Below are 10977 nucleotides of genomic sequence, written 5' to 3' on the forward strand. Positions count from 1 at the left end.
CATGAATAGTGTTAGTCAAAACTAACGGATATCAACAAAGTTTTCAAATGGCAGTGTGGTTCTTCTATGTCAGATATAATGTATAAAAAGAGAGCACTTATTGGTTACCTTGCTGGTAAACCCTACATAAGCTTTCATTTTATAAACTTTTAATTAACACTTAGACAAAAAGTTCAGACAAATATGATTCTCAGATATATGCATATCTCTAGTCACATATTTAGGGTATCAACTATTTTGTAATAACATAAAATATCAGTTATTTATTTAACCAGTTACAAAGTAATCATTTAAAAGACTTTAAAACAGGTACAAACCCTAATTCCTTTAAGACTTACTCTATATCATAAAACCTAACACACACACACACACAATTTTTTTTTTAATACTGGGAATTGAACCCAGGGGTGCTTAACCACTGAGCAACATCCCCAACCCTTTTTTTTATACTTTTTTTTAGAGGCAGGGACATGCTAAGTTGCTTAGGATCTCACCAAGTAGCTGAGGCTGGCTTTGAACTCGGAAATCCTGCCTCAGCCTCCCAAACGGTTGGGATTACAGGTGTGCACAATGGCACCTGGCAAGAAAATTATCTTGATACATAAGAACAGATCAATGTTTGAGACTTTGCTTCATATCAGTACATTAGAATTTGAATAACTTTAACTGACTAATTATAGTCAGTTTAACCAAATACATAAACTTTTTGAAGTTTACCTTCCATAAACCTTCTACAACTAACTTAGACATTCTCCAACTTATTTACATCCTTAGTTTTGTCCTCTTTTTCATCTTGGACTTCAGCATAAGAATATTCCTTTCCATACAAAATATTTTCTCATCCAGAAACATTTATTTTACTTTCTAATTTTCTGTAATAAAATATACTTCCATACTTATATCTCTTTTCTAGTTTACCCTTTCTTAAGTTCATATTCTAAAATAATCCTTATGAATTATTATCTGTGCATTTAATTTACACAACAAATTTCATCCCATGAGAGGGTCAGAAAATCTGGCATATATAAGAATTGCATCTAAACCTTTTTTCTCCCAGGTTGCATTCAAGGGGTTGCAGCACAGGATATTTTTTTAGCCTGACCTGTTTCCCTTATTATCACAATTAACTTTAAGTGAGTTCCCTATTGCCATTTGTATCCACAGTCTCCTTTTGAGCCTTTTTGTTAAACTAGCATATTGCTATTCAATGGAAGAGGCCCCTTCCATCCTTCTCTTTCCACTTCTTTGAAGATCCCTTTGCAGAGGCTGCCAATAAAACACAGGTTGTCTTTAGTTTCTGTTTTTTCTTTGCTGGGCACAGTTGTTTATGCTGTCAGTCTCCCATGCACTTAGTTTGGTGGGATGCTGTTATGACAAGAATTGCTCTGACCCGGTGATGAATACCTCATTGCTAAATGGGATAATCTGTCAGATTTTAAAAGAGGAGACCATTCCTGTCCTCAGGTCATAAACAAACACTGCTGGAACCTACTGTCATGTCCTCTGTAGCCAGCAGCCTATACCACCCATGGGCAAAAGGGACTTGAAGGCAGGGCAGAGGCCAGGATCTCTTTGCCCATTTTTTTACAGCCCAGGCAGCTTTCCCAGGATTTTGTTTTTCCCCCAGTCCAGGGCTGGTATTTTGTTTTGTTTTGTTTGTACCAGGGATTGAACCCAGGTGTACTTAATCACTGAGCCACATCCCCAGCCCTTTTTAAGTTTTATTTAGATACAAGGTCTTGTTAAATTGCTTAGGGCCCTGCTAAATTGAGAGCTGATATTCTTTTATTTATTTATTTACTTTTTTGTGCTGGGGATTGAACCCATGGCCTTGTGCTTGCAAGGAAAGCACTCTACCGACTGAGCTATCTCCCCAGCCCAAGGGCTGATGTTCTTGATCCACAGGGATTATCTGTGATTGTCTGAGACCAGTCTGAGAAATACTGTTGGGACCGCCAGCACTGAGTTGAAAGGATCTAAATCTTTTTTTTTAACCCTTTTTTCTGGTGTCCTGTTGTAACAGTGATCCACTTTATACTTTGAATATAATCTTTGCTGCTCTGCCACTGCAACTTTTTTTTTTGGGGTGGGTAGGTAACCAGGGATTGAACTCAAAGGCACTCAACCACTGAGCCACATTCCCAGGCCTATTTTGTATTTTATTTAGAGACAGGGTATCATTGAGTTGCTTAACACTTCGCTGTTGCTGAGGCTGGCTTTGCAACTTATTTTTAAAATAATTATTTTAAAAATAATATTTTATTTTTAAATAAAATTTTAAAATAATATTTTATTTTTAAAATAGACATGTTTGTTTTTCTTCCTTTCTCCCTACTCCTCCCTAATCTCACCCTTCCCTAATCTCAGGTGAAACTGGATTACCTTTCTTTCCCATCCTAAGCAGAGTTGTCTGTCCCTGAGTACACATACACCTCAGGAATGAAGTAATTCAGACTTTGGGGATGGTACCAAAAGATCTCAGAAATGACTATCTACCAAATTAACAAGTGAATTACAAATCCAACAGAGAACACATGAAATGTAGCATTTGAATCACCTCTATAAAAGCCCCCAGTTCCTGCTGAATGGATAGAATCACAATCTTTGAGACAGGAGTCCCCTGTGTTTCTCCTTTGCTAGCAAAGCAATATACCTTCTTTTTCCTTTTTCTTTAAACTGTGTCCTCGTTATTGGATTGGAATCGGAGACAAGGACCAAGTTTTTAGCAATGCATCCTTGCACACTAGAGGCAGTGTCTTTTTGTACCTTCAACTTAGTTTATGATTGTTCAGACTCCTTATCATGAAACTGCATAAATGTCTGTACATACAGAATTTCTTCCTTATACTTTATTTCTAACAGATCAACTCCAAGTGCAAGATTATATAATAAACCATTCAAAGGCCAGATTGTGTTACAGTAAAACATTTTTCTCTTAGGCTTTATAGGTATTGGGGTACCTACAGGTTTGCTTGCACCTGAGGTCTTTCCTCTCGGTGTGCTAGTGGCCGCCATCTGGCTCCCTCTTTGCAGGGTCGCTCCTTTGTGTGAGCGTATCCCTGGTGGTCTCTCTGCAAGTTGAAAGGGCATTGAGATCTTGGGACTGCAGCAAGACAGGGCCTGGGGAACCTGAAGCCCAGGTCCCTCAGATTGCACCTGGTTTTGTGTAGACCAGTCTGGGTCTGGCAAGGCTGTGGCAAGCCTGTGGAAAGTAAGAGACTAGGGGTAGTTCCCTGGGGGAAGCACAAGTTGAAGAAATGAGGGGCTGGGGAGATAGCTCATTTGGTTGAGTGCTTGGCTTGCAAGCACAAGGCCCTTGGTTCAATCCCCAGCACCAAAAAAAAAAAAAAAAAAAAAAAAGAGAAAACTGGGCTCCAGCTCAGTGAGTCCTGAAGTACACAAGGACCAAGGGGGCTGGCTACAATGGGTGGGAAGACTGGAAGAGAGTATAAGGGCACCCTGCTATCAGCTTACCCACCCAATGGGTCCAGTACCCACTGGAGCTAACGTCAAACTTCAGACAACCCCACCTATTGGCAGAGAAGGGAACAGAAAATTTTTGGAAGCCAACAGAAGCAATCATTTAATTTTCCATTGAGACATTCCCTTTTTTAACATTTTTTTCTTGACCTCTCTCACACCTCTACCATCTTTGAATCCAAATATTTTTCATGCATCAATTTATTGAGGAATGGGATATCTGAATAGTATATGACAGTTTTGTTTTATATTCTTATATTTTTACTTTAAAAAAAAACTATATATTTTTCTCTCACCTGTCTCCCTGAATTCTTTTTCTCACTTCTCTCATACTAACCATCAACCTCTTCCCTTGCACTTTCTATAAATTTTTACCTCTGTCTTCTTTCCTCCTCCCTCATAAACATCACATCTTATATTACTTCTGTTCCCTCATTTTCCATTATTTGAAACAGTAAACCCTTTTAGCAAACTTTCTGTTTGTAGACAAAAAGACAAGAAGTGAATACTTCTTTTCTGTTTATTGTAACAAAACTGTAAATGCCTTAATAGGAGCCATTTGGTTTAAGGTGATATATTGTTTGCATTGGGTGCTGTTAATATTGGTCTCTCCCTTAGAGGTGAGGTACTGGAAGCCTTCAGGGACACTATAAGACTTGAGGATAGAATCTATACTGCCTCAGATCCATACCACTAGATAAGAAGACACACAAATAACATGAAAAAACAAGGGAACAAAGTACCTCAAATAACCCAAGGTGTTCCAACAATTGAATCCATAGACAACATAGTTCAAGAAATGTCAGAGGAGTTTAGAAAACATATAGTTAGACTGATCTTTGAAATAAAGGTTGGTGTCAGAGAGAAAATACAGGAAGTAAAAGATCACTTCAATAAAGAGGCAGATATTATTTAAAAAAAAAAGAATCAAGCAGAAATCCTCAAATGAAGGAAACAATAAACCAAATTAAAAATTCAAGGGCTGGGGTGGTGACTCAGTGGTAAAGCACTTGCCTAGCACGTGCAAGGTACTGGGTTCGACTCTCAGCACCACATGGAAATAAAATTAAAAATTAATAATAAAGGTTCATTGCCAACTAAAAAATGTTTTAAAAAAAAATTCAATGGAAAGTATCACCAACAGACTAGACCACTTGGAAGACAGAACCTCAGACAATGAAGACAAAATATATGCTCTTGAAAATAAAGCTGACTGCATACAGAAGATGGTAAGAAACCATGAACAGAATTTCCAAGAAATATGAGATAACATGAAAAGAACAAATTTAAGATTTATTAGAATAGACGAAGTTGTGGAAATGCAAACCAAAGTAATGCGCAATCTTTTCAATTACATAATGTCAGAAAACTTCCCAAATCTAAAGAATGAAATGGAAAATCAACTTCAAAAGGCTTATATGACCCCAAATGTACAAAATTGCAGCAGCCCCACACCAAGACACATTATAATGAGAATAACTAACATACAGAGTAAGGACAGAATTTTAAAGACTGAGAGAAAAAAATCAAATTGCATATCCGGGGAAACCAATTCTGATCTCAGTTAATTTCTCAACCCAGACCCTCAATGCCAAGAGGTCCTGGAATAACATGTATCAAGCTCCAAAAGAAAATGGATGCCAATCAAGAATTTTATATCCAGCAAAATTGAGCTTCAGTTTTGAAGATGAAATAAAAATTTTCTGTGATAAACGAAAGTTAAGAAATTCACAACTAGAAAGCCTGCACTACAGAACATTCTTAGCAAAATATTCCATGAGGAGGAAATGAAAAAAAAAAAATGAAAACCAGCAAAGGGAGGAACTACACTAAAGAAAAGGTCAATCAAAGGAGAAACTAAGTCAAGTTAAAAACCAAAAATAAACCAAAATGACTGGGAATACAAATCATATCTCAATAATAACCCTGAATGTTAATGGCCAAAACTCATCAATCAAAAGACATAGACTGGCAGATTGGATGTTTTTAAAAAAGACCCAACAATATGCTGTCTTCAAGAGACTTACCTCCTAGGAAAAGACATCTACAGACTGAAAGTGAAAGGTTGGGAGAAAGCATATCAGTCACACAGACTGCATAAACAACCAGAGATTTCCATCCTCAAATCAGACAAAGTGAACTTCAAACCAAAGTTAGTCAGAAGGGATAAAGAAGGGCATTTCATATTACTTAAGGGAATCACACATCAACAAGACATAACAATTGTAAATATTTATGCCTCAAACAATGGAGCATCTATGTACATTAAACAAACTCTTCTCGATTTCAAAAATCAAATAGATCACAACATAATAATACTAGGTTACTTTAACATTCCTCCCTCACCTCTGGATAGTTCTTGCAAACAAAAACTAAAAAAAGAAACTATAGAATTAAATAATACAATCAATAATTTAGACTTAAAAAGGACATGTATGTAGTATTCCATCCATTATCCAGCGAATCCACTTTCTTCTCAGCAGCACATGGATTCTTATTGAAAATAGACCATATGTTATGCCACAAAGCAACTCTCAGCAAAAACAAACAAACAAACAAACCAGAAATAATACCTTTCGGGCTGGGGATATAGATCAGTTGGTAGAGTGTTTGCCTTGCAAGCACAAGGCCCTGGGTTCAAATCCCCAGCACCACACACACACACACAAAAACAAACAAACAAACAAAAAGAAACTTTCATTTTATCAGATCATAACAGAATAAAACTAGAAATCAATGATAAAATAAAAAATAGAAGCTACTCCAACACCTGGAGACTAAATAGCATGCTGTTAAATGATGAATGGATAAAAGAAGAAAGCAGTGAGGAAATAAAAAATACTTAGAAGCAAATGAGAACACCAATACAAGATATCAAAATCTCTGGGACACTATGAAGGCAGTGCTTAGAGGAAAGTTCACTGCATTGAGCTCATACACTAAAAGAATAAAAAGTCAACAAATAAATAACCTAACATTACATCTCAAAGCCCTAGAAAAAGAATAAATCAACACCAAAAGCAGAAGACAGAAAATAATTAAAATAAAAGCTGAAGTCAATGAAATTTAAACAAAAGAAACAATTGAAAAAAATTGACAAAACAAAAATTGAGTCTTTGAAAAAATAAATAATATTGATAAACTCCTAGCCACACTAACAGAGAGAAAGAAAACTCAAATTACTAAAATTCATGATGAAAAAGAAAATGTTACAACGAACACTACTGAAATACAAAAGATAATTAGAAACTATTTTGAAAATTTATACTCAAATAAAATAGAAAATCTTGAAGACATCAACAAATTTCTAGAGACACACAATCTACCCAAACTGAATCAGGAGGATACATACAATTTAAACAGAACAATTTGAAGCAATGAAATAGAAGACACCATCAAAAGCCTACCAACCAAGAAAAGCCCAGGACCAGATAGATTCTCTGCTGACCTTCAAAGAAGAATTAACATCAATATTCCTCAAATTTTTCCATGAAAAAGAAAAGGAGGGAACCCTTCCAAACTCATTCTATGAGACTAGTACCACACTGATACCAAAACTAGACAAAGACACATCAAGGAAAGAAAACTTCAGACCAATATCCCTGATGAATATAGACACAAAAATTCTCAAAAAAAAATTTGGAAATTGCATACAAAAGCATGTAAAAAAGATAATGCACCACGATCAAGTGGGGTTCACCCCTGGGATGCAAGAGACAAGAATAATTCAATTATCTCAATAGATGCAGAAAAAGCATTTGACAAAATGCAGGACCTCCTTATGTTCAAAACACTAGAAAAGCTAGGAATAGTAGAAACATACCTCAACATTGTAAAAACTATCTATGTTAAGTCCAAGGCCAACATATTTCTAAATGGAGAAAAATTGAAAGCATTCCCTCTAAAACCTGGAACAAGACAGGGATGCCCTCTTTCACCACTTCTACTCAACATACTCCTTGAAACTAACCAGAGCGATCAGACAAAAGAAATTAAAGGGATGAATAGGAAAAGAAGAACTCCAACTATCACTGTTTGCCAATGGAATGATTCTATGTTTAGAAGATCCAAATAATTCCACCAGAAAACTTCTAAAACTCATAAATGAATTCAGCAAAATAGCAGGATATAAAATCAATACCCATAAATCAAATGCATTTCCATACATTAGCAATGAATCCACTACAAGAAAAATTAGGAAAACTACCCCATTCCACAATAGTCTTAAAAAAAAAAAAAAAAAAAAAAAAAAAAAACACAAACTTGGGAATCAATCCAACCAAAGAGGTTAAAGACCTCTATAATGAAAACTACAGAACACTAAAGAAAGAAATTAAAGAAGACCTTAGAAAATGGAAAGATCTCTCTTGTTCTTGGATAGGCAGAATTAATATTTTCAAAATGGCCATACTACCAAAAATGTTATATAGATTTAATGCAATTTCTATTAAAATCTCTATGACATTCTTCATGGAACTAGAAAAAGCAATCATGAAATTCATTTGGAAAAATTAGAGACCCACAATAGCCAAGGCAATCCTTAGCAAGAAGAGAGCAGCAAGAGGCATCACAATACCAGAACTTAAACTATACTACAGAGCCATAGTAACAAAATGGCATGGTATTGGCACCAAAATAGACATATACACCAACGGTACAAAATAGAAGACACAGAGAAAAATCCACATAAATATGGTTATCTCATGCTAGAAAAAGGTGCCAAAAACATACATTGGAGAAAAGATAGCCTATTCAACAAATGGTGCTGGGAAAACTGGAAATCCATATGTAACAAAATGAAATTAAAACTATCTCTCACCTTGCACAAAAATCAACTCAAAGTGGATCAAAGACTTAGTCACTAGAACAGAGACCCTGTGCCTAAGAGAAGAAAACATAGGCCCAAATCTTCAACATGTCAGCTTAGGACCTGACTTCCTTCAAAAGACTCCTAAAGTGCAAGAAGTAAAATTAAGAATCAATAGATGTGATAGATTCAAACTAAGAAACTTCTTCTCAGCAAGGAAACAATCAATAATATGAAAAGAAAACCTATAGAATGGGGAAAAATCTTTACCACATGCACCTCAGATAGAGCACTAATCTCCAGGATATATAAAGAACTCAAAAAACTTAACTCCAAAAAAACAAATAACCCAATCAAAAAATGGGCTAAGGAACTGACCAAACACTTCACAGAAGAAATACAATTGATCTACAAACCTATGAAAAATGTTCATCATCCCTTGCAATTAGAAAAATACAAATCAAAACTATTCTGATTTCATCTCAAGCCAATCAGAATGGCAATTATTAACAATACAAGCAATAATAAGTGTTGACAAGGATTTGGGGAAAAAGGTACACATACATTGATGGTGGGACTGCAGATTGGCACAACCACTCCTGAAAGCAGTATGGAGATTCCTCAGAAAACTTGGAATGGAAACACTATTTGACCCAGCTATCCCAGTCCTCAGTTTATATCCAAGGACTTAAAATCAACATACTACAGTGACACAGCTACATCAATGTTTATAGCAGCTCAATTCATAATAGCTAAATTATGGAACCAACCTAGATGCCCTTCAATAGATGAATGGATAAAGAAAATGTGGTATATATACACAATGGAATGTTGCTCAGCCTTAAAGAAGAATGAAATTATGGCATTTGCAGGTAAGTGGATGGAACTAGAGAATATCATGCTAAGTGAAATAAGCCAATCCCAAAAAACCAAAGGCCAAATGTTTTCTCTGATAAGCGGATGCTGATCCATAGTAGGGAGAGGGTAGGAAAGAATGAAGGAATTTTGGATAATGCAGAGGGGAATAAGGGGAGAGGTGGGGCATTGGGGATGGGAAGGATGGTAGAATGAATAGAGCATTACTAACCTATATACATGTATAATTACACTACTGGTGTGATTCTGCATTTAAAATAATTTTTTAAAAAAAGATTAACATAGGCTGGGGTTGCCTAGCATGCTGCCTATGGTGGAGTGCTTGCCTAGCATGTGTAGAGGCACTGAATTTGATTCTCAGCACTGCATATAAATAAATAAAATAGAGGTCCATTGATAGCTTTAAAAAAATCCACTGTTTTTGTTGTTGTTGTTGTTATTGTTTTTTATAAAGATCAATGTAGCATGGCCCATGCCTTAAAGGGTCAGTAACAAATACAAAAAAAGAAAAAAGAAACAGAGACAGACAGAAAACCATGACTGACATATGGAAATCTTTAAAACAGACCAGGACATACAGAATTTATTCCATTTACTTTACCTATGACAGACCAACTCCAATTGCAAGATTGTATAATAATTCAGAAAGCCATTCAAAGGCCCAATTACAGTAAAACATCATCTTTTTCTTAGGCTTATACCTATAGGTGGCTCTTTCAGCCAAGATCTTTCCCAAAAAACTACCTATGTGATCAACACAGTATTGTCTATGTCTTAAAAGGGACAGTAACACATACACACTAAAACACACAACCAGAGGGAATTCCCAAAACCATGGCCAACAAACAGATAAGAACCTAAAACATATCAGGAGAATAAAAATCCCTAGGTTCTTAAGTCCTGCTTAACCATGACTCCTATACCAGTGGTGCTACAGATGTCCTGACAAAGAGGGACCAGGTGTTCACACAAAGAGGAACAAGATGTGTGGAATTAAGGGTCTCAGCATGCACACCAGGGACTTACCAGATGACCAAGTATATTGTGACTTTATTGCATTCAGTTTCATTTTTCTCAAAGTGAACCAAGATGGAGCAACCTGCTCTTCAGGGACAGAAGAAAGTAGTTCCCCGAAACAAGAGCTTTGGCAGCTGCTAGGAAGGACCTTAGTCCCTCCCTTTACTTACAGGAATAGCTCTTCCACTTCAACCTGGATCAATATACCTACCAAGCTCAGGCAGGAAGATCTCATTTTTTTTTTTTTTTAGTTGCAGATGGGCACAATACAGTTATTTATGTATGTATGTATGTATGTATGTATGTATGTATGTATGTATGTTATGTGGTACTGAGGATCCAACCCAGTGCTTGCTAGGCAAGCATTCCACCACTAAGCCACCACTACAGCCCCCAGGAGGATCTCTTGAGCCTGGAAGTTTGAGGCCATCCAGGGCAACCCACACACAGTCTTGGGTTGGGGATGTGTGAGAAACAAAGTCCAGTGGCCCATTTTCAGAATACAATATTTAGCCTTAAATGTAAAATTACTTGGTAAAATCAGCCACAGAGGAAATAGAACAAATGGCTACCAGCAGTTAAAACATGAGTGGGACAAATTCAAAGCCTCTTGACAAACGGGAGGTGAAGGGAAGGAGCCAGTATGATCTAATAAACTTCATTGAGCCAAATGGCACTCAATTCAGGAAGGCCTTCCAGTCACAAGAGAAAAAAGGATGTGGGAACAACTAAAGGTATATTTCTTTAAATAACCCAATAGGAGACAGTAAAACCTAGGTGATGTTTGGAAAGATTTT

This window comes from Sciurus vulgaris (assembly GCF_902686455.1).
Source record: "Sciurus vulgaris genome assembly, chromosome: 10".
Lineage (NCBI taxonomy): Eukaryota > Metazoa > Chordata > Mammalia > Rodentia > Sciuridae > Sciurus > Sciurus vulgaris.